The 20,481-nt window shown below is 39.6% G+C and overlaps 1 pseudogene; it reads left to right on the top strand.

Annotated features, from left to right (window-relative positions):
* LOC142455430 (heterogeneous nuclear ribonucleoproteins A2/B1-like) overlaps positions 1-20,273 on the top strand; it is a 113,927-nt pseudogene extending 93,654 nt beyond the window's left edge.
* Positions 20,274-20,481: the final 208 nt, after the last annotated feature.

Genomic DNA, 20,481 nt, shown 5'->3' with positions numbered 1-20,481 from the left:
TAAACTTTCATTTGCCCTTTCAGGCTCATTGCCTGCTAATAATTATTAAAAACAATGTACCAAATAGTTTGCAAACACATATTAAATTCCCCATTGTAGCCAGGAATTTTAATTAATCTCTCCTCCTCCTAGGTTGTCTGAAACTTGGTTTCATCTCATGAGATATGTTAGCTCAGTGCTACATTTTAAAAGCAGGGAACATCCTTCTTATTTTAATCTCCCTTCCTCCCAGTTCTTTACTTGCACTGTTTGGATAAATAACTTCAACTTGGAGAAGATGATAAACATGGATCAAAAACAACAAAGGAAGCAAATTACTTCCCACCTACAATGCAGCATAATAGAACTAATAATCTCCAAAGACATCCACCTGATTTACAGGTGCAAAAAATGCCTGCCTCAGGATATGTTTACCTCCAGAATGTGTATTTGGAACACTGAATATAAAAGAAATTAACTGGATGTCTATTTTTTTAGCAATGTCATTTAAAATACACGGCCTGCACTCGTCCAGGAAAGGATGAATGAGAAGTGGGACTATCTGGGAACGATATGGTTGAGTTTTCAAAATGTCATTATGTATAATAATTATGGCCCCGTCTAGGACAGTACCTCAGGCAGCAAAGCTTTAGAAAGCTGAGCAAACCAATCAATCTTGACCACAAGGTTGAATAGTCGTGTTATTAGTTCATAATGGCATTAGTTAGATTTTGTCCTACCTTTTCATAGTTTATAACAAAAACTTTAAAATATTGAAATGACATATATGCCTTTTCCAAAGATCATTTCTAAATCTCGAAACGGCACCTTCCCCCACCCGCAGTCCCCTTTTCTTTTTCCACATCAGCCAACACAGGTTTGGCTGCCAGCATGTTTGGATCTTCCAACAGAAGAACAATTGCTCTGGGAAACTTGGCACTGCATGTTTGAGCCCAGTGTTGCAGCCACCACGTCAATCCATCTCGTTGCTTGTCTTCTTTTTCAATGGCCTTCTACTTTGCCAGGCGTGGTGTCCATTTTCAGGGCCTGCTTTCCTGAAAACATGTCCAAAACACAGCAGATGACATCTTGCTGCCCTCATCTCTAAGCAGCATCCTGAGTCTAGTTCTACAACAAACTTGTTTGTTCTGCTGACAGTCTTTCAATATTCTTGACAGAGCTTTCATAATCTTCACCAAAACCGCCCTTCAAATCCATCGATTCTTCTGTGGTCTTCTTTATTTGTTGTCCAAATTTCACATGCATACGAGGCAATTAAAAAAAAGTACCATGGGGTTTTCTGTACAAGCCCTAGTGGCAAAGTGAAGCACACACTGGGCTGCAAACCACAACGCCTTCAGTTCCAAGCCACCGGGCACTTTGGGAGAAGAATGACGCCTTCTGTTTCTGTAAAAACTTACAGCCTTCACATCTAGAGGGACAGTTCTACTCTATCATGAAAGGTTGCATGAGTCAGAATTAGCACCCTAACAGTGGGGTACTGGGGTTGGTAGAAGTCACCTAATAACACCAACCTCTTCCCTTTCCTTACTTTCTTCTGTTTTCAAAAGATTGCCTTACCACTGAGACTTCTATTACTTAAAAGAATTCTCTGCCTTATAGAAAGATGATAACATTACATAAATAAAATATAGCTGCAAGCAAAATAAAGAAAAATAAAAGTCCCCTCGACTCATTTGAGATGGACTGACACTTTTCAAGAAGAGCTTCTCATTACAGATGTAACGTGTGCATTTTCCCTTTTCACCTGATTCAGTTGCAGGCTCCCTAAGACAAATGGGGTCTGAAAAGAAGGTGTGTGGATTACAAAGCAACTCAAAGGTCATTCTTCCTTACTACAGGCCAGACAATCATTCTGCATGACAAAGACACCCTTTGTACATTAGAGAAATGAAGGGGTGTGAATCATTTTATATCTCCTGCTATTTATAATATAATGTTTCTTCGTGTGTTTCCTAAGACCAACCACTTCCTTATTACGCTTCATGAGAGCAAGGATCTCCTTCACTGCTCTCTTTCTAGAAGCGTAAAGAATACTTAAGAAACCCTAGTGATGCACTGGTTGAGCCCCAGACTGCTAATTTAAAGGTCCATAGTTGACGCTCACCAAATGATCATTGGGAGAAAGTTGTGATGGTCTGCTTTCATAAAGATTTATAAACTTGGAAGTCTCATGGGCAAGTTCTATTCTCTCAATAGCATTGCTGTGAATCAAAATCAATTTAATTACAGTGAGTTTTAAAAGTGCTTAGAATTTTAAAGAACTCATTAAACACTTATCAAAAGAAACAATGGTTTCCTTTTAAGAAACTAACGTAAATGATCACATTGTGAAAATGGCACTATCTTTAATGGTGTTGATAATTTACTCAAACAGGCAAAGTAGCCATGTTTTAATCCCACAAAGGTGCTAAGATCCAAAGATTTTTTTGTGTGGAAATCTTCTGCTTGTCTCTCTCGAAAAGCTATGAGTCTCTGATTTGATCTAGTTTAGTGGTGCCTACAAAGCGAGGTGCTCGCATGTTTGTAAATGGTCATGTTCCAGTATAGGAGTAGGGATCAGGATACCTAGTGGTGAAGTGCTGCCAACCACAAGGTCAGCAGTTCAAAGCCACCAGCCACTCCCTCAGAGAAAGATAAGGCCTTCTCCACCCATAAACATTTACAGTCTCAAAAACACCCTGAGGCAGTTCTACTCTGATTTATAGGATTGCTATGAGTTAGTGAGGTGCTAATCATATGTTATGCATAAAACATTTTTAAAAATTTAGTTCACCATTTAGTTCTTTAAGTTAATAATGTAGCATTGATCTTAAAAGTTATTTTCAATTGCCTCATATGCACCTGAAAGATGAACATTGACTAAAGAAGACCAAAGAAGAATCAATGTGTTTGAATTATGGTGCTCACGAAGAATATTGAAAGTCACACTGACTGCTAAAATAATATACCTTAAGGGAATGAATTGCTGCTCCTAGGATTCAGGACCATTGTACCAGAAAACATTTAGGTATATTGGAATAACATATTTCACAAGACGATGAGTAGTAACTGGGGTTTTAAAAGTTTAAAAGTTTGGATGAGCAATCTGAAGTGCAGCTATTTATATGTCTCTGCTGAGAGGCAAAAAGAGTAGTAAAAGTTGAAGACACATGGAAACATTTAGTCCAATGAACGAAAGGACTTTCTTAGGCTAGGTTCTCTAAAGAATCAAAACCAGTGAAACTTATGTCTGTACATACAGAGAGAAATCTACATAGGAAAATGGCTTATGTAGTTGTAGAGTGGCCAGGTCCTAGTCCAAGAAGGTTCCAAGCCCGTGGGTCAGGGAGTTGGCAAGAGGTGTCTCCTGACTTAACTAACTGTGTGGGCTGGTGATTGGTAGGAGGACCACAGGATGGTGGGTTCAGAGTTGCTTAATCCAAAGTAGACAGGTCAGATGGCTGGTCTCTTACAACTCTTAGAATTGGCAAACAATACAGCAAGCCAATAGCGCAAGTCCAAAGAATCAGAGGTCAATGAATCAGATGTAAGACCTAGGGCTAGAAAAAGACAAACAAGCTTCTCCACAGTTTCCACTTATATAGGAAGCAGTCCACCACCAAGAAAACTTAATGGCTTCAGGCCTGTGACCTGATTTAGTGCCTTGCATCCTACCCTAATATTATCCCAATTGGGAGGCTTCCAATTGATTGACAATGATTGTTCTGTGTCAGGTCAAGTCCTGTGTGATTACTGAGTGTTACCGCTAAACAACTGAGAATACTGATTCAGTCAAGTTCACACAAAACCTAATTATCACAAGGACCACATGAACACCATTCTCTGTGACTCTGAGACCAGATGACCTAGACTGTGACAGGCTACCACACCCAATTGTTCTGAAATGAACCACATTAGGAGGTCCTGGACAGGGTGGTAGAAAGATGTGGGGGGAAACCTCAAAATAATAAAAGAGATTGGGCTTACTTGTCCATGATGGCTGGTGCAATCCCTGAGACTATGGTCTTCACTGCTCTTTACCTCTAGAAATGAATTCACTCCCATGGCTCAATTTTATCCACACAAAAACAGGAACACAAGGAGTCAATAATACTAGTAAGGTACACACATCTTAGAATGATCAGTCATTTGGGATTTTTTTTAATGCAGCATGGACAAAACTCAGAATAGAAAAGAAAGGAGGAATGGAAACAGGAAACACAAGAAAAAGTGAGATATGTGATGGTATCTTGAAAAGATTGCAACAAATGAGATGAAGCAAAATGCATACGAATTGATGATCTGTCCCATGAAGCGTTCATCCATGTCCCCAATGTATAACAAAATTTTCATATATATGAATACATATACATATAAATGCTATATATAATTGTATGCATATATATAACTTTTTCCATTGTTTTTCAAAGAGAAGCACTAACTTAACAAACTCTGTTTCTAATCATATTAGGAGTTCGTAGGTGAGAGCTTCCAACTGCTTATGTGGTCAAACCCATGGATTTTCTTGGAAATGAAAAGGTTTGTTAACTAGCCAAGAGTTCCCTAGTGTCTCAAATTAAAGAGTTTGAGTAGAGAGAGAGAGCTTCCAAAGACAGGCATTCTTAACTGTTAAAAGGAAAAGGTTTAGCATAAAAGCCTAGTTTTTGTCCTTGGGATAATCATGGAAACAGTGAAGATAATGGCACGGGGAAGGGATTTATTTTTCCTTCCCTCGTAATGCACTATGTAATCTGCCAGCATCCATTGTCCCGGCTTGATTCCAGGATCTCTTGAGCCTTAGCCGCTCGTGCTTGAAAAGCCTTGTTTCAGCTCCCTGGGTAGGGCTTTGCTCTGATTCTCCCAGGATCCTCCCTGCATCAGAGGCCCCAGGAGATAATCATCAAGGTCAGTGACAGTTGGCTCATTTCCAAAAATGCCCTCTGTCTCAAATATTGTGGGAGTTTTTTTCCAGTAAGACCAATTAATATTGCTTAAAATAATGCATTTCTTTTAATACTGTCTTCCAAAAAGTCTCAATGTGGTACAATATCCTACTTTAATATATATGCATACACTTTCTCATCTTCCAATTTTTCTGTCTGTATTAAGTCACATGTAAGTCAATTTATTTCCCTCTTTATTTGTGTGGGTAAATCTTGACTTATTCCATGGTTTTGCTCATTCTCTCAACTATACATGCATCATTTGAATCTTCCCCATTTATTTATCTCATTATATCGTTCCTTATACTTCTGGATTCTAATTTTCCCATTTTTAGGACTGAACAAAAATATTCTGGAATATTTAGAATAAAATAAAGTAATCTCAGCAAAACAACTTTGACATCCCCGTCTATCTTGCCTGTCAATGTTCTTTAAGCCACTTCAGATAGTCTCTAGTACTGTTTCAGCCCCTTGGTCAGACCACTGTTCCACTTTCTGGATCACCAGCAATGCCATCTGCTTTGGCTTTGAGACAAAACTTTGTCATGTTGGGCAGGGAGAGAGGACTAACAGGGCAAGTCTTCCAAATGTTAGCCTGCATTCTACACATTTATTTGGTGGAAGAAAATCCCCTATCCTGAACACACCTTCATCTTCCATTTATTATAGGGATTGTTGTTTTTTAAACTGTGAGAAAGCTTCTTTTCTCTTTGTGAAAAACGTTTCCCTCCATAAATAGATAAATTAAATCTTCCTCTCAGGGTAATTGTAGATATTAAAGAAAATCAAATCTAAGGAAGTGCCTACAGGGTCCTCTAGAACATTATTATAGAACTCAATAAATTAAGTGTCGCTGTCTTGAAATGGACAATGTTCAGTCTTGCAATTACCTAGCGAATTCTTGCTCTAATCTTTGAGGGTATATTTAAGAGGAAAACAAAATGCTTTATGCGAGTATTGGAAATGAGAGGCTATGTCTTGATGCCCTGATTCTTAGTTACACAGAAAAAATCCCTGCAAACCTCCTAAGTGCCTCAAGCCTAATTTCACACCCAGAAATAAGACCGTGTTAACCATGACTGAATACTGCAATAGCCCCATAATTTGGCTCCTACTTTCCCGTCTGGCCAAGGTGATCCTTTAAAAAAGTTCAGCTGATAATGTTGCTTTTCAGAACCATCTAAATAGTTCACTCATTTCACTCAGAATGAAAGCCAAAATCCGTGCCATGGTCACAGCAGCCTATGCTAGTGTGCCCTGCACTTCTCATCTACATTTTCGTTAGAGCTGTTCTTGTGTAAAGCTGCCCCTCATTAGCCCCTTTACATTCATGTGCTGCTTTTCTTTTTAGTCTCTCTCACCGCACTTTCAGCAACCTTTTGCCAGGCTTACTTTTCACCAATATGTCCGTCCTCATGACGTGATCTAGGACGTTGCCTTCAGCTTACCATCTCAATGAGGACTTTGTGGGCTACTTTGCTCATTTTTATTATTTTTTATTATGAGTTTAGTAAAGGGTTCAGGGAAAACCAGTTTTCCATTCAACAACTCTTGGACATTTTTTCCATGTAGATTGAAATTCCCACAATGTAGCAGCACTTATCCCATTTTTTCCCTCTTTCCTCCTCTTTCCATTCCTCTAGCTTTCCTAACCCTTCCTGACTTTTGAGTTTGAACCTTGGGCAAATGCTGCCCTTTTGATATCAAAGTAGTTGATTATTCTAAGTAGTGTGTAAATCACTATTGCTATGGTTCACTTTATAAATCTATATATTGTTGGATTGGATAACTCATCCACAGTGGATGAGTTTACTTCTGTATTTGAATGATGATGAAGAGCCATACTCTTGGAGGTTTCATCAGTCTTTATTATCCATAACTATCTAACCAGTAAGCCATATCTTTTACATGATTCTGTATTTTATTGTGCACTTTTCTCCCACTCTATTCAGAACGTGCCAACAGAAGCTGATCATAGCAGTCAGTAGCAGTAGCTAGGAGACATCGAGTTCTTCTGCTTTCCAGATAGTGGACACTGAGGTCCATAACAAAGACATTTTCATAACTCTGTCCCCCATCGATTCAGTGTACTTATAATATTATCGTATTTAGGTTTTATGTCAACTTTATTGGGTTAGAATTCTACCATGATGTGAACTAATTTAATGTAATCAAGTCTATGATGGGATCTTCTGTGATCAACCAAGGAGTTGGGAAAGGATGGGCAGGTATTCTTCCCCTTAGTCTGATCACACTCTTAATACAATTGAAAGAAATGTCCTTGGTGATATGGCCTATAAATCAAATTGAAGTATCAGACCTATCTTGTCAAAAAAGGGATTCGGAAAATTGGCATCTTGTAGTGTATTTATCAGGCTAGGCCCATAGACTCATAATAGAGTGCCCCAAGAATAGGCCTTTACCCAAACATTAAGATATACATTATGAAGGAAGTCGCAGCATCTCTGAAGACACATTTGATTGCTATTTTATCAAAACTAGGTTTGACAGTGGAAAGTTCTGTGGTTGAGTGAAGACACAAGAGCAATAGGGCTGAGTAGGCCCCCAGGATGGTAGGTGGCACAGAGCAGCACTGATAGAGACTGTGGGCATGGTTCCCTTAGTGGACAGCAGAGTTAAAGTAGTAATCATTGTATAGACTGATGGTGTTAGCTACTCAGGAAGGGTGTCCCTAGGAGTGAAATTGATGGGAAACCTACTAAATATTTGCTTGATTTACACAAGGAGAAAACATTTAGATCAAGTGAAGGGCAGTCTAATCAATTTGTTAGAATATACAGTCACGACCCTTCAGTCAATTCCCAACTTGAGCCTGTTTACAGAACCGACACCTCTGAATGGAAAGGAGGTCAGGTCCCTCTGAGGAAGGACTCCATTACAATGTAAAAGGTTTATACTGTTCATCTTTCTCCCAGCCTTCTCCTCGGAGTTCATTGGGGAAAAAGAAGCAAGCTTATTTTGGGGAGATGACCCAGCCTTAGCTCTGAATTTTCAACATGTTTGAAGACCTACCAGTCAGAGTGGGAGCATATCAAAGTCAAGTTAATAATGGAGCTCAAATTCAGTTTATAGTGGTTCCAGTGGGTCTCAAACGTCCTTCTGTAGTCATTTCCCATTTTCCATCAGTGTAGCCTAAGCAGGTATGAGCTCAAATTGAAGCTGCTCTTCTAGACACGATTTCATTGCCTGAGCAAATTAATACTTCTCCTGGTACCTGTTATTAATCTAGGCAATGATTTTTTCTCAATTTTTGTTCCAAAGAACTATTAGAAGTAGTTTGCCTTCAACCCACAAAGGCAAAAATACACTGTCACGACCCTCCTTACAGTTCCATCAGCTCTCAAGCACTGTGCCACAATGTATTCCACAGTAACTTGATCAGCTTCCCTGTCCTCAGTGGTCCATTATATTGACAGGATTATGCTGCTTAGACACAGTAAGAAAAAAATATCAATGGCTCTAGACTTGTTGGTAAAATATCTTGTGCTAGAGGTAAAAAATTAACTTCGAGTTCAGATGCCTTCTACGTCAGTGAAATTTCTAGGGGAATGGAGAATGTCAAGGTAGTCCTACTAAGGTGAAGGTAAGTTATTGGATGCATCTCCTCCTATAACTAAAAGGAAGGCACAATGCCTGGTGAGCCTCTTGGGTTTTCAGAGGCAATATGTCCCTTGTTTGAGTATGATGCGCTAGCTTAATTTTGAAGTGACTTGAAAAGCTGCTAGTTTGGGGAGGGGCCCAGAAAAGAGAAGGTTCTGCACCAGGTTCAGGCTGCTGTGCAGTCAGTTTGCCACGTGGGTCATATGATTCCACTGACTCAATAGTCTTGAAGTGGCAGTGGCAAATAAAGGTTGAAGTTGGGAGAGGGACAGCAGAGAAGGGGGGAAGGGAGACTCCGGATAGGGCAAGATATGACAAAATAATGAGGTATAAATTACCAAGGGCATATGAGGGAGGGGGGAATGGGGAGGGAGGGGGGGAAAAAGAGGACCTGATGCAAGGGGCTTAAGTGGAGAGCAAATGCCTTGAGAATGATTGGGGCAGGGAATGTATGGATGTGCTTTATACAATTGATGTATGTATATGTATGGATTGTGGTAAGAGTTGTTTGAGTCCCTAATAAAATGTAAAAGAAGAAAAGAGAAAAAAATGATTAGGGCAAAGACTGTACAGATGTGCGTTATACAATTGATGTATGTATATGTATGAACTGTGAAAAGAATTGTATCAGCCCCAATAAATTGTTAAAATAAAAAAATTTTTTTAAAAAAAAGGTTGAAGTTGGAATCTTTTTTCTTCTACCAACATCCATTAATTCATAAGAGAGAGCCCTGGTGGTTCAGTGATTATGCATTGGGTTGCAAATTTCAAGGTCAGCTGTTCAAACCTCCCAGCTGCTCTGAGACAGAATGATGAGGCTTTCTACTCCCATTAAGAGTTACAGTTCAGAATCCCACAGGCATAGTTTTACCCTGTCCTAAAGGGGTCTTATGAATCAGAATAGACTTAGTCGCAGGGACAACATTTTAGCTTGCAAGTAGGGTAAAATCTCAGGTTCTTCAAAAATTCTTAGTTTTCACATGAGGCTCTACCAGGTACAATATATAAAAGTAACGAACATACACTTTTGACATTATAATGTTTGAAATAAACTTCAGTAACCAAGAGCTGTACTGAATGTTTTCATCGCTACAATTACTATATTTTTATAAATCAAAATTACCACACTACATGAATTACATAAATATATGATTACTGTGAATGAATAATAATTGAGCTCCTTTATAACCCTGTGAATTTCCAAGATGGTCACTTTTTGTGGGTGTAGAAAACCCCCTTCTCTCCTCAGAGCTGCTGGTGGTTTTGAACTGCCCATGACCTTGAAGATTGAAGCAGAACATCTAACCACCATATCAACAGAGCTCCTCACTATGAGTCCATAGAGCACTCTAATTCTCTCTACAATTATGAAAGTTTTGTTTACATATTTTGAGGATATTTCATTGGGTGCCTGTATGTTGATTGTGGTCACAACTTCTATCTCAGTTACAGTAACTCTTTAATCATTACATTTGGCCTTCTTTGTGTTTTATGCATATTTTCTCCTAAGGCCTCTTTTCTGGAAATTAATATTGCCACTCCTGCTCTTCTTCGAATTTCATTAGCTTGACATTTTTTTCTTCATCTATAAGTTTTAGTCTGTTTTTCTTTGTGTGTAAGGTATGCCTTTTGTAGGGAGTATTTTGAATAAGCCTGCTTTCTTGTATATTTTGCTATTCTGTTTCTTCTATAGGTTGTTTAATTTATTGAGTACAATAATCAATAGTTATGAATTTATCATTGTCATTTTGCTGTATCTTTTTTGTCATGCTGCTGGTTTCTTTGATCCACAAGTCTCCTGTGCTAAATGCATTTTGTTTGCAATTTTTCTGGTATGTTCTTCATTGTTGTTCTAATGTTTAATAAATATTTTTATTTTATTGAGAATGTATATATAACCTTTCTCAATTCTTTGACAATTTTTCTGTTCCACCACTCCTCTCTTTTTAAAAAAATTTTCTTCTTTTCTGGACATCCAGTCACACAAAAGGTATTCCTCTTAATGGTGTAGCACATAATTTGTAGCATTTCTTTGGATTTTTTTGCCTGTTCTATGATTGTCTCTCTAGTACATCACTATTAGAAGATTTGTCTTGACATTCACTGCTTTGGTCTTCCATTAATTCAATTCTATTGTTTTGTCTTTAAAAAAAAATATTTTATTGGGAGCTCTTGCAGAATAAAATCTACAATCTAAAATGTAAAATCTGCAATCTATTAAATCAAGCATAATTGTACAATTGCTGTCCTCATCATTTTCAATACATTTTCTTTTCTTTGGAACTCCTTGATATCAGTTTACCTTTTCTGCTCCCTCCTCCACCCTATCACCCTCCTGAACCCTCAATATATTTTATATATTAATTTTTCCCTTAACTTACACCAGCCCATGTACATTCTCCTTAAGTTTTGATGTCCATTCTGTGGTGTTGTAGAGTCATCAGAGCTGTCTATTCCACCTCCCCCCACCCCACTCCCCCTCTCTTCCCACAGCAAGTCAATACTCCCCTTACTACTTCTGAGGGGCTACTCTATCTTGAAATCTGTGCGCCGAAAGGTCTTGGTTGTATCCACACACATAGGTAAGTCTAGCAAGATTAGTGAGGTAAAACTAGGACCATAATCGTGGGAGGATGAAATTTAAAAGGACTAGAGGATAGTTGTGTGTTTCAACAGTGCTATTCTGTACCCTGGATAGATGATCCCTTCGGTGAGGGACTAATTGTGTTACAGGTGGGCTTTGGGTCTCCACCTTGCCTATGTTCCTTCATATCAGTTTGATTGCTTGTTTTTAAACTTCTGATGCCTTTTCCTGTCAGCACCTCATGATCACACAGGCTGGCGAGCTTCTTCCATGTGGGCTTTATTACTTTCTTGCTAGATGGCCACTTGTTTGACGTCAAGCCTTTAAGAACTTAGGCGCTATATCTTTTCATTGCTAGACACCATCAGCTTTCTTCACCACATTTGCATATGCACCCATTTTGTGTTTAGTGATTGTGCTGGGAAGATGAGTAGCCTACATTGCCACATTATTAGAACAAACCATTCTTGGACTGAGGTAGGATTTAAGTAGAGGCCCAAAGTCTGTCTGCATCCCTATTATATGTACCTATATATCATATCTAAATAAATACACCTATCTTTGAATATATACATATCTATACTTATACCTATATATCTATATATATCTATATATAATTTTTACTGCTTAGTTTTTCCTTCCTTCCTTTCTTTTTTCTTTTTTTCTTCTTTTCCTCCTGTCCCACTATCATGCTTAACTCTCATTCACCTCTCAGTAATTCCTCTCAGATACATTACAATTGATTAAACCCTGCCAGGGACACCAAACCCTCCTCACCATCAATTTTAGATCCCTTGCTATCTCCCTGTCCCTGAAGTAATTGGCTCACTGCTCCCCTCCCCCATCTTCTCCTCTCCCATATTCCCCCACCCCCAACTGTTAGTTCCATGGCTTTATCCTTGGGATTGCTTAACCTGTTCATCTTATGTAGATAGACACCAATAATAATAATATATAAATATTATATATATATAACAAACATATGAATAGTTCCAGGTCTAACTGCTGACCTTTGTGAATATTCCCTGACCAGTCCAGATGAGGTGTCAAGTGCTGACCCCTGAGTCAGAAGTTTCCTTCTGGAAGTCCCTGAGGGGCTTTGTGGATCCAGCTGCTCTCTCCGAACTCTTTCTTAGTGCTGTCCTCTATATGTCTGTGATCTAGGGAGCTGACCTGATGTCTTGAACTATGGCCAGTTCTCTAGACAGGTTTCTTTGTTTTTCTAATGTTTGATCTATTTCAAAAATATTAGTATTAAACTTCTGGATTTTAATTAGCTATTTTTACAGTTTCAATTTTTCATTTATTTTCCAGTTTGTTCTTGTATTTTTTAATACTAGTTTTTCTAGATTTTCCTTGACTTTATCCTCAATGTTCTCAATATTTTCTCAATTGGCTGATAGAATCTAAAAAGCATGTAAAATATTTTCTTATCAGATAGTAGCAATGACATTTCTTACTCGAAAGGTAATCTGGCTCTGCAACTCAGTCACTTGTTTGAGTCAATATGTCTCAATTTTTTAGGTGAGTCATTGTGGTGGTGTTGTAGTTAATTGATGACTACATTTCATGTTATCTTAGGCACTCGCCACCTGTTTTCTATTGTGTGTGATAGAGAATGTTAGTGTGCCCATAGTTCTTCTCTGCTCACTCTTTGAGTAGCACACGTAAGGTCATTGTTTCCTGGTGTTAGCATCTCTTTATCTGTGATCAGGCAGTACAGGTGTGAAGAGTGGCCGATTCCCATAAGTACGGCTACAGGAGATACAAGTTTGGCTGGCTCATTTGGACAATGTTTCTGTGTCCCATTAACATAAAAATGACGGAGGATATGGAGGGAGAAAACATGTAACAACAACAAAACCCAAACACCCAAAATGAATATTAATTGAAGAAAGCAGGAAATCAATGACAAAAGATAATTTAATAACTCTAAGGAATGAGATATTAAAGGACAAATAAAACTAGAGAAAAAGAAAATACAGTGCATAAAACTAGCAAGAAAAGAAATTAGGAAGAGAAAAATTAGCAAAGGAAAAATTTTTTAAAGAAAGAGGGTGAGAGAAAATTAAAAAGAAAAGTAGAAAAATAAACCTTTTTTTTAAGGCAAGGTGGGAAGAGTAGAAAAATAAGGCATTGGCAGAACTTCTCTTCCAGCCAAGGAGATTGCAAAGCAGGGTGGAAGCATAGGATGCAGGTAGAAGGGGAACTTGCTCCTAGATGGAATTCTTGCCAACCTACATGTCATCTTTCCTCATGGACTTTAATTGGGAAATAGTTTATACATGCTCAAGACATGCCATTTATTATAACTAAACAAAAAATAAAATATTTAGAAATAAATCTTACCAGAGAAACAAAAGATTACACAAGGAAAACTATAAAACATTCCTATAATAAACAAAACAAAATTTACACAAATGGAACAAGCTCCCATGTTCCTGGATGGGCAGAATAAACATTTTGAAAATATTATTTAAACTACCTTAAAAATTCAACACATTTACTATCTAAATCCTACTACAATTCTTCAAAGAAATGGGAAAAACAATCACCAACTTTATATTGAAAGGAAAGAAACCCAGGACAAATATAACAGTATTAAAAAATAAAAACAAAGTAGGAGTTTTTTCACTACCAAACTTTAAAATCTATTATATAGTCACAGCAATCAAAACAGCCTGGTACAGTGATATATGTGAAGACCAATGGGTTAAAATTGAGAACCCAGAAATGCAACCAAAACCCATAGACACCTAACCTCTGATAAAGGACTAAACCGCATGAAGTGAGAAAGAGATAGCCTTTTCAACAAATGGTCATGAAAAACTGGCTCTTCATCTCCAAAAGAATGAAACAGGATCCATGTGTAAGCAGGAGCCATGTGGCTCACATTTATGAATAAAAACTAACTCAACATGGATCACAAGCCTAAATATAAAGCATACAGTCATGAAGACCATCAACAACAAAATGGGAACAAATTTAAGGACCCTAATACAAGGTATAAACACAGTACTGAACAAAATGAAAAGTATCCACATCATCGGAGACAGGACAGAGACTGAGAATGAGCCAAGATTATGACATATTTACAAGAACCCACAGATTTGGGGAGGAGGGTGATGGGAAGAGAAAGAGGGAAAATCTCCTAAATCTAATAGAAAATAACATCTTAAGAAGAAAAATACAAATAACCCAATCAAAGAATGGGCACAAGACATGGATAGATAATTTCATAACAACCATATGAAGGAAAGTTCATATTCATTAGCAAGAGGAGAAACACAAATGGAAACAATACAATACCAACTCATGAGGACACTTTTAGCCAAATTAAATGAAATAGAAAATAATAAATGTAGAGGATGTGGAGTGCTCACAACACTTTTATGTTGCTGGTGAAACTGTAGACCCGCTATGGAAATCAGTATGGCACTTCCTTCCACAAATGCAAATGCAATTACCGTATGATCCAGCAATCTGGGTATACACTGGGTACATACCCTAAAAGAATAAAACAATACAACATGGTCAGACATATGCACACCTGTTATATTACAGCAATTTCCATAATAGCAAAAAGCAAAAACATGGTAACAACCAAAACCTCTAATTCTAGAGGAAAGGATAAACAATCATATAATGGGATACTATGCATCAATAAAAAACAATGACAATTCTCCTAAACACTGCAAGACATGGACAACACTAGAGAATATTATGCTTAGCAAACTAAGTCAGTTTTACAAAGATAAAGATTTGATGACACCATTTTTATAAGGAAAAGCAAAGCAAGAGAAATATTTTTACACGCAAAGAGAAGATTTTTATGACAAGAAGAGACCAAGGACAGGGGTGGGAACAGGAAGAGGGAGAAGGAGAGGATATTGAGACAGAAGAATGCAGGGTTGGGGGAAGAAAGGAAACTATGTTTTTGAAGGATTTAAAAAGACAAAAAAACTGTGCCTGAAGTCAGTATGATTGTTCACAGAAGACTCTTCTGGTGCCCACGCCACAGCCGAGGGCTGGGCAGGTTGTAACGGGAAAATGTTATTGTTTGCGTATGATTGTTGACAACAGACTGCTTTTTTAGCACTGCGTTTGCTGCTGGTCTGTCAGAGTGTGGTTGGTGCACTGGGAGCACAGTCTACAAGGATGCAGCCCAGCCTCAGGCAGAGCAGAAACTGTACTGGGGTGCTGGTTTTACTGGTTACCAGGTGTGTGAGGATGGGGATAGCCACCTTTCTGGTCACTAGGAGGAGGTCGGGAACAAGGGAGGACTCCCCCTTTCTCATTACCAGGCAATGGTGTGTGTCTGGGCTTTCGGACCACCGTCTTAAAGGAAGGCTGCTTGCAATAGTTCAAAACGGCCATGCTGTTTGTGCCAGCTGAGAATGCCCCCGTTTTCTTTCTCTTGCCTCTCTCCTTCACTTTTGTTTTGCTTCTTCTAATTCTATGCGATCCACTTCTCTATGCTTTCTTCTTAAACTCGGGGTTTTGATATTATCATCTGTATGCATTTCATCTTGTCTCGCCTATCTGTTATTACTTATTGGGCTGCCAATCACAAGGTCAGCAGTTCTAATCAACCAGCTGTTTTATAGGAGAAAGACTAGGCTATCTGTTCCCCCAATGATTTGCAGTCGTGGAAACAGTTCTACTCTGTCACGCAGGGTCACCAGGAGTTGGAATTGACTCAATGACAGTGATTAGTGCTCTTTGTGGGAGAGCTTCTAGGTGTTGTGTCTACCTAGCCCACCATTTGTAAACAATTTTATTGACATATAGTTAGCATATCCTATATCTCAGTAATTCAATCACGTTCAAAGGAATTGGGTAATCATCACCACACTCAATTTTAGGACATTTTTCTTCCTTGTACTCATTGTTGTTAACTTTCCCTTTCCCCCCAATCTCTCCTACCATGACCAGAAGAAACTATTAATTCACTTGTTATCACTATAGATTTATCTTTAGTGGATTTCATATACAAAAATCATACAAAATTAAAACAAAACAAAAACCCAACAGCAATGGCAGAATAGAACAGAAAAACCTCATTTGTAAAAAAGGAGATGATATTAAAAAACAGAACAAACATAGATTGGATCAAAAGAGAGATCAATTATCAGAGTGTCATATTCTAATCTAATTACAATAGTAGTAATCAATCCTACAATGAACCTGTCTAGTAAAAAGGCCATTTCCATATTCGGTGCAGAGTCAGGGGAGAACCAGCAGAAGCTTAATCCACATAGGGGACTCGGCAATTAGGTTTGGGGCTTTCATTGTCACCCAGAGACCTATGCTGAGTGTTCACAATTTAAGCTCTATTACAGTTCCCTCCTTTAAATTTACATTTTATTATTTACAATCCTTGGATCACACAGGCTGGTGGGCTAATTCAAATGGACTTCGCTGATGCCTCACTTAAGTAGCTGCTTGTTTTATGACAAGTTTTTAAGAGCTCAAATGCTATAGTGCCCATATCTTCAGTGATCTATTCTTTAAGGCAAGTATTGAGCAATGCTATATTATAAGAACTAAGTGTTCTTAGATTATAATTATGATTAAATGCAATCTCAAAATCCATTCATATATCTATTATATATATATATCCATGGTTTGCTTTAAAGACATCTTACTATTTTATTGGAAAATATAAATTATTTCTAAGGGTCATATGGTAACTCTATTAATATTATAATTAATTTATCCAATGGTATCAATTTAAATAAATTAATAAAATACATGAATACTTGATTTGTACAAATTAGAAATTTAAGTAACTATACACTCTTTAAAGAAATGGAGTTGGAGACCAGTCTCAAAATGGAAGTAAAACTGCTGCCCGGTACCCCCCAGACCAAGTGAGGATGTGGGGGGTTGGGGTTGGTCATGAGCCAAAGGAATCTGAGCAGTTGTGTTTATTGGTGGTCTGAGCTTAGAAACTACAGATGATAGTTTATTTTGAGAAATGGGGCACACTCACAGATTGTGTGGTGATGAGAAACCCCCAAAACAAAACGTCCCAGGGACTTTGGTTTTGTGACTTCTTCTTTTTTTAATTATTTTATTAGGGGCTCATACAACTCTTATCACAATCCATACATACATCAATTGTGTCCATCACATTCTTACATATGTTGCCATCATCATTCTCAAAACACCTGCTTTCTAATTGAGCCCTTGGCATTAGCTCCTCATTTTTCCCCTCCCTCGCTGCTCCCCCTTCCTGAACCCTTGATAACTTACAAGTTATTATTATTTTGTCATATCTCACACCATTTGGTCATATCACCTCACCCACTTCCCAGCTGTCTGTCCCCGAGGGAGGAGGTTATATGTAGACCTTGTAATCTGTTCCTCCTTTCTTCCTCACCTTCCCTCCACCCTCCCGATATTGCCACTCTCTCCACTGGTCCTGAGGGGTTCATCTGTCCTGGATTCCCTGTATTTACAGTTCCTATCTGTGCCAGTGAACATCCTCCAACCTGATATGTAAGGTAGAATTGGGATCATGATAGTTGGGGGGGGGGGGGGAGGAAGCATTCAAGAACTAGAGGGAAATTGCATATTTCACTGTTACTATAATGCACCCTGACTGGCTTGTCTTCTTCCTGGAGACCTTCTCCAAGAGAATGTCAAATTTCCCACAGATGGGCCCTGGGTCCCCACTCTGCACTCCCCTTCATTCACAATGCTATGATTTTTTTGAATTTTTGATACCTGATCCCTACGACGCCTTGTGATCTCACAGGCTGGTGTGCTTCTTCCATGTGGGCTTTGTTGTTTCTCAGTTAGGTGGCCCCTTGTTTATCTTCCAGCCTATAGGACACCAGATTTTATATATTTTGACAGCCAGGCACTGTCAGCTTTCTTCACCACATTTGTCTATGCACCCGCTTTGTCTTCAGCGATCGTGTCAGAGTAGGTTCGTGTGCTTCTTCCATGTGGGCTTTGTTGTTTCTTAGCTAGATGGCTGCCTGTTTATCATCACACTTTTAAGACCCCAGATGCTATATCATTTGTAGCCGGGCACCATTAGCTTTCTTCGCCACTTTTGCTTATGTACCCACTTTGTCCTCAGCAATCAAGTCAGGACAGGCTGATGTGCTTCTTCCATGTGGGTTTTGTTGTCTCTTCAGGTAGATGGCTGCTCCACAGCATTCCTCATTTACCCATAGCACCATTTGGGACAACATTAGAGACACATGGTGGGAATTGTGCCCGCCATGAGTTCACCACGCCAACGCCAGCCTCTGGGGGCATGCAGCTGAGCAGTGGGGAGAGCAGAACAATGAAGTCCCCAGGGATACAGGCTGTGCCAGGGCATGACACCCCATCAGACTCAACTGGAAAGCACCCCTGAAGGACAACAAACAGACCCTGAACTATTTGTATGTATGTTTGTGTGTGTGTTGTTGTTGTTGTAGCTATAGTTTTACTTTCTGTTGTTGCCTCATTGTAATCAGTCTTGTGATAGTACATAGCTTGTCTACCTGGAAGGGATAGGTGGAATAAACAAGCCAGAAGAGACAACAATGGGATGACAGTTCCAGGGGGACAAGGGGGTAGGAGAGGCAGGGGAAAGGAAATGGGTTAACAAACCCAGGGACAAGGAAACAACAAGTGATCCAAAATCAGTGTCGAGGAGGGTGTGGGAGGTCTGGCAGGGCTGGATCAAGGGCAATGCAACCGAGAGGAATTCCTAAACCCCAAATGAAGGCAGAACATGATAGTGGGACAAGAGGAAAGTACAAAGAAATAGAGGAAAGGACTAGGAGGCAAAGGGTAGTCATGGAGATTTAAATATAGGCATATAAAGATGTAAATATACATATGATGAGAGGGGAATAGATCTATGTACATATATTTATAGGTTGAGTGCTAAGAAAACAGAAGAACAGAGGGCCCCTTCACAAGTACTCCCTCAACAAAAGAACACTTTGTTATAACAATTGGGCAGTCTGAGATGATCACCTTCCTGGCACGATCTCTGAAGACAATGGGTTCACAAGCAAATGTGGTGAAGAAAGCTGATGGTGCCTGGTTACCAAAAGATATAGCACCTGAAGTTGCTGAAGACAATGGGTGCACAAGCAAATTTGGTGAAGAAAGCTGATGGTGCCCAGCTACCAAAAGATATAGCGCCTCAAGCCGCTGAAGAGAATGGGTGTACAAGCAAATGGGGGTGAAGAAAGCTTAGAGTGCCCGGCTACCAAAATATATAGCACCTGAAGTCTTAAAGTAACTTCCTTTTGTGTTGAAAAGGTGGAAGAAGCAGGGTGTGCCTGGCCCCCAAGGTTGGTGGGCGTGTGGTGGAACCTTAGAGAGCTGTTTCAAGAGAGGATTCCATGAAGCCTGGTGCCCATTGAACAGTGAAGGAAATGCTTGTTGGTGGCATAAAAAAAGACAGAGAATAAAATTTGAGAGACTACTTTGAAAAGTACGGCAAGAGTGAACCCATAGAAGTCATGGAGGACAGGCAGGGTGGAAAAGAGGGAGGATTTGCCGTTGTAACCTTTGATGATGATACCATTGATAAAATTGTTGTTCAGAAATATCACACTGTTAATGGGCATGACTGTGACGTGAAAAGGGTCCGTCGAAACAAGAGATGCAGGCTGCTGGATCGGAGAGGTCGTGGAGGTGGAGCTGGCAACTCTACAGGCCGTGGAGGAGGAAACTTTGGAAGTGCTGGAGGTAACTTTGGTCCCGGTGGGAACTTTGGTGGAAGAGGAGGCTATGGTGGTGGAGGTGGTGGCAGCAGAGGGAGTTATGGAGGAGGTGATGGTGGTTATAAGGGGTTTGGAGGTGCTGGTGGCAACTATGGCAGAGGTCCTGGTTACAGTAGTAGAGGGGGCTATGGTGGTGGAGGACCAGGATATGGAACCAAGGTGGTGGATATGGTGGTGGAGGTGGAGGGTATGATGGTTGCAATGAGGGAGGAAATTTTCGGTGGTAACTAGGGTGTTTGTGGGAACTATAATGATTGTGGAAATTACAGTGGACAACAGAAATCAAATTATGGACCCAAGGGTGGGGGGGAGTTAGTTTTGGTGGAAGAAGCTCTGGCAGTCATTCCGGGTGGTGGTTATGGCTCTGGTGGTGACAGTGGTGGTCACGGAGGGCTCTAAAACTTCCCAAGAAAAGGACTCCAGTTGTCAGCAGGAGAGAGAGCGAGGCGCTGTCAGGAAAGCTGCAGGTCACTCTGAGACAGCCGTCCTGAGTGCGTAGAGCAACTGGCAAAGTCTGCCACAGAAGGAGCCACGATCCGATCCGCAGTCAGAAAGTTACTGCAGCTTCAACAGGAAGCCCTTCCTGCTCAGGACTGTCGGGGGCAGT

This window comes from Tenrec ecaudatus, chromosome 8, assembly GCF_050624435.1.
Source record: "Tenrec ecaudatus isolate mTenEca1 chromosome 8, mTenEca1.hap1, whole genome shotgun sequence".
Classification (NCBI taxonomy): Eukaryota; Metazoa; Chordata; class Mammalia; order Afrosoricida; family Tenrecidae; genus Tenrec; species Tenrec ecaudatus.
This window is presented reverse-complemented; position numbering and strand designations above follow the sequence as displayed.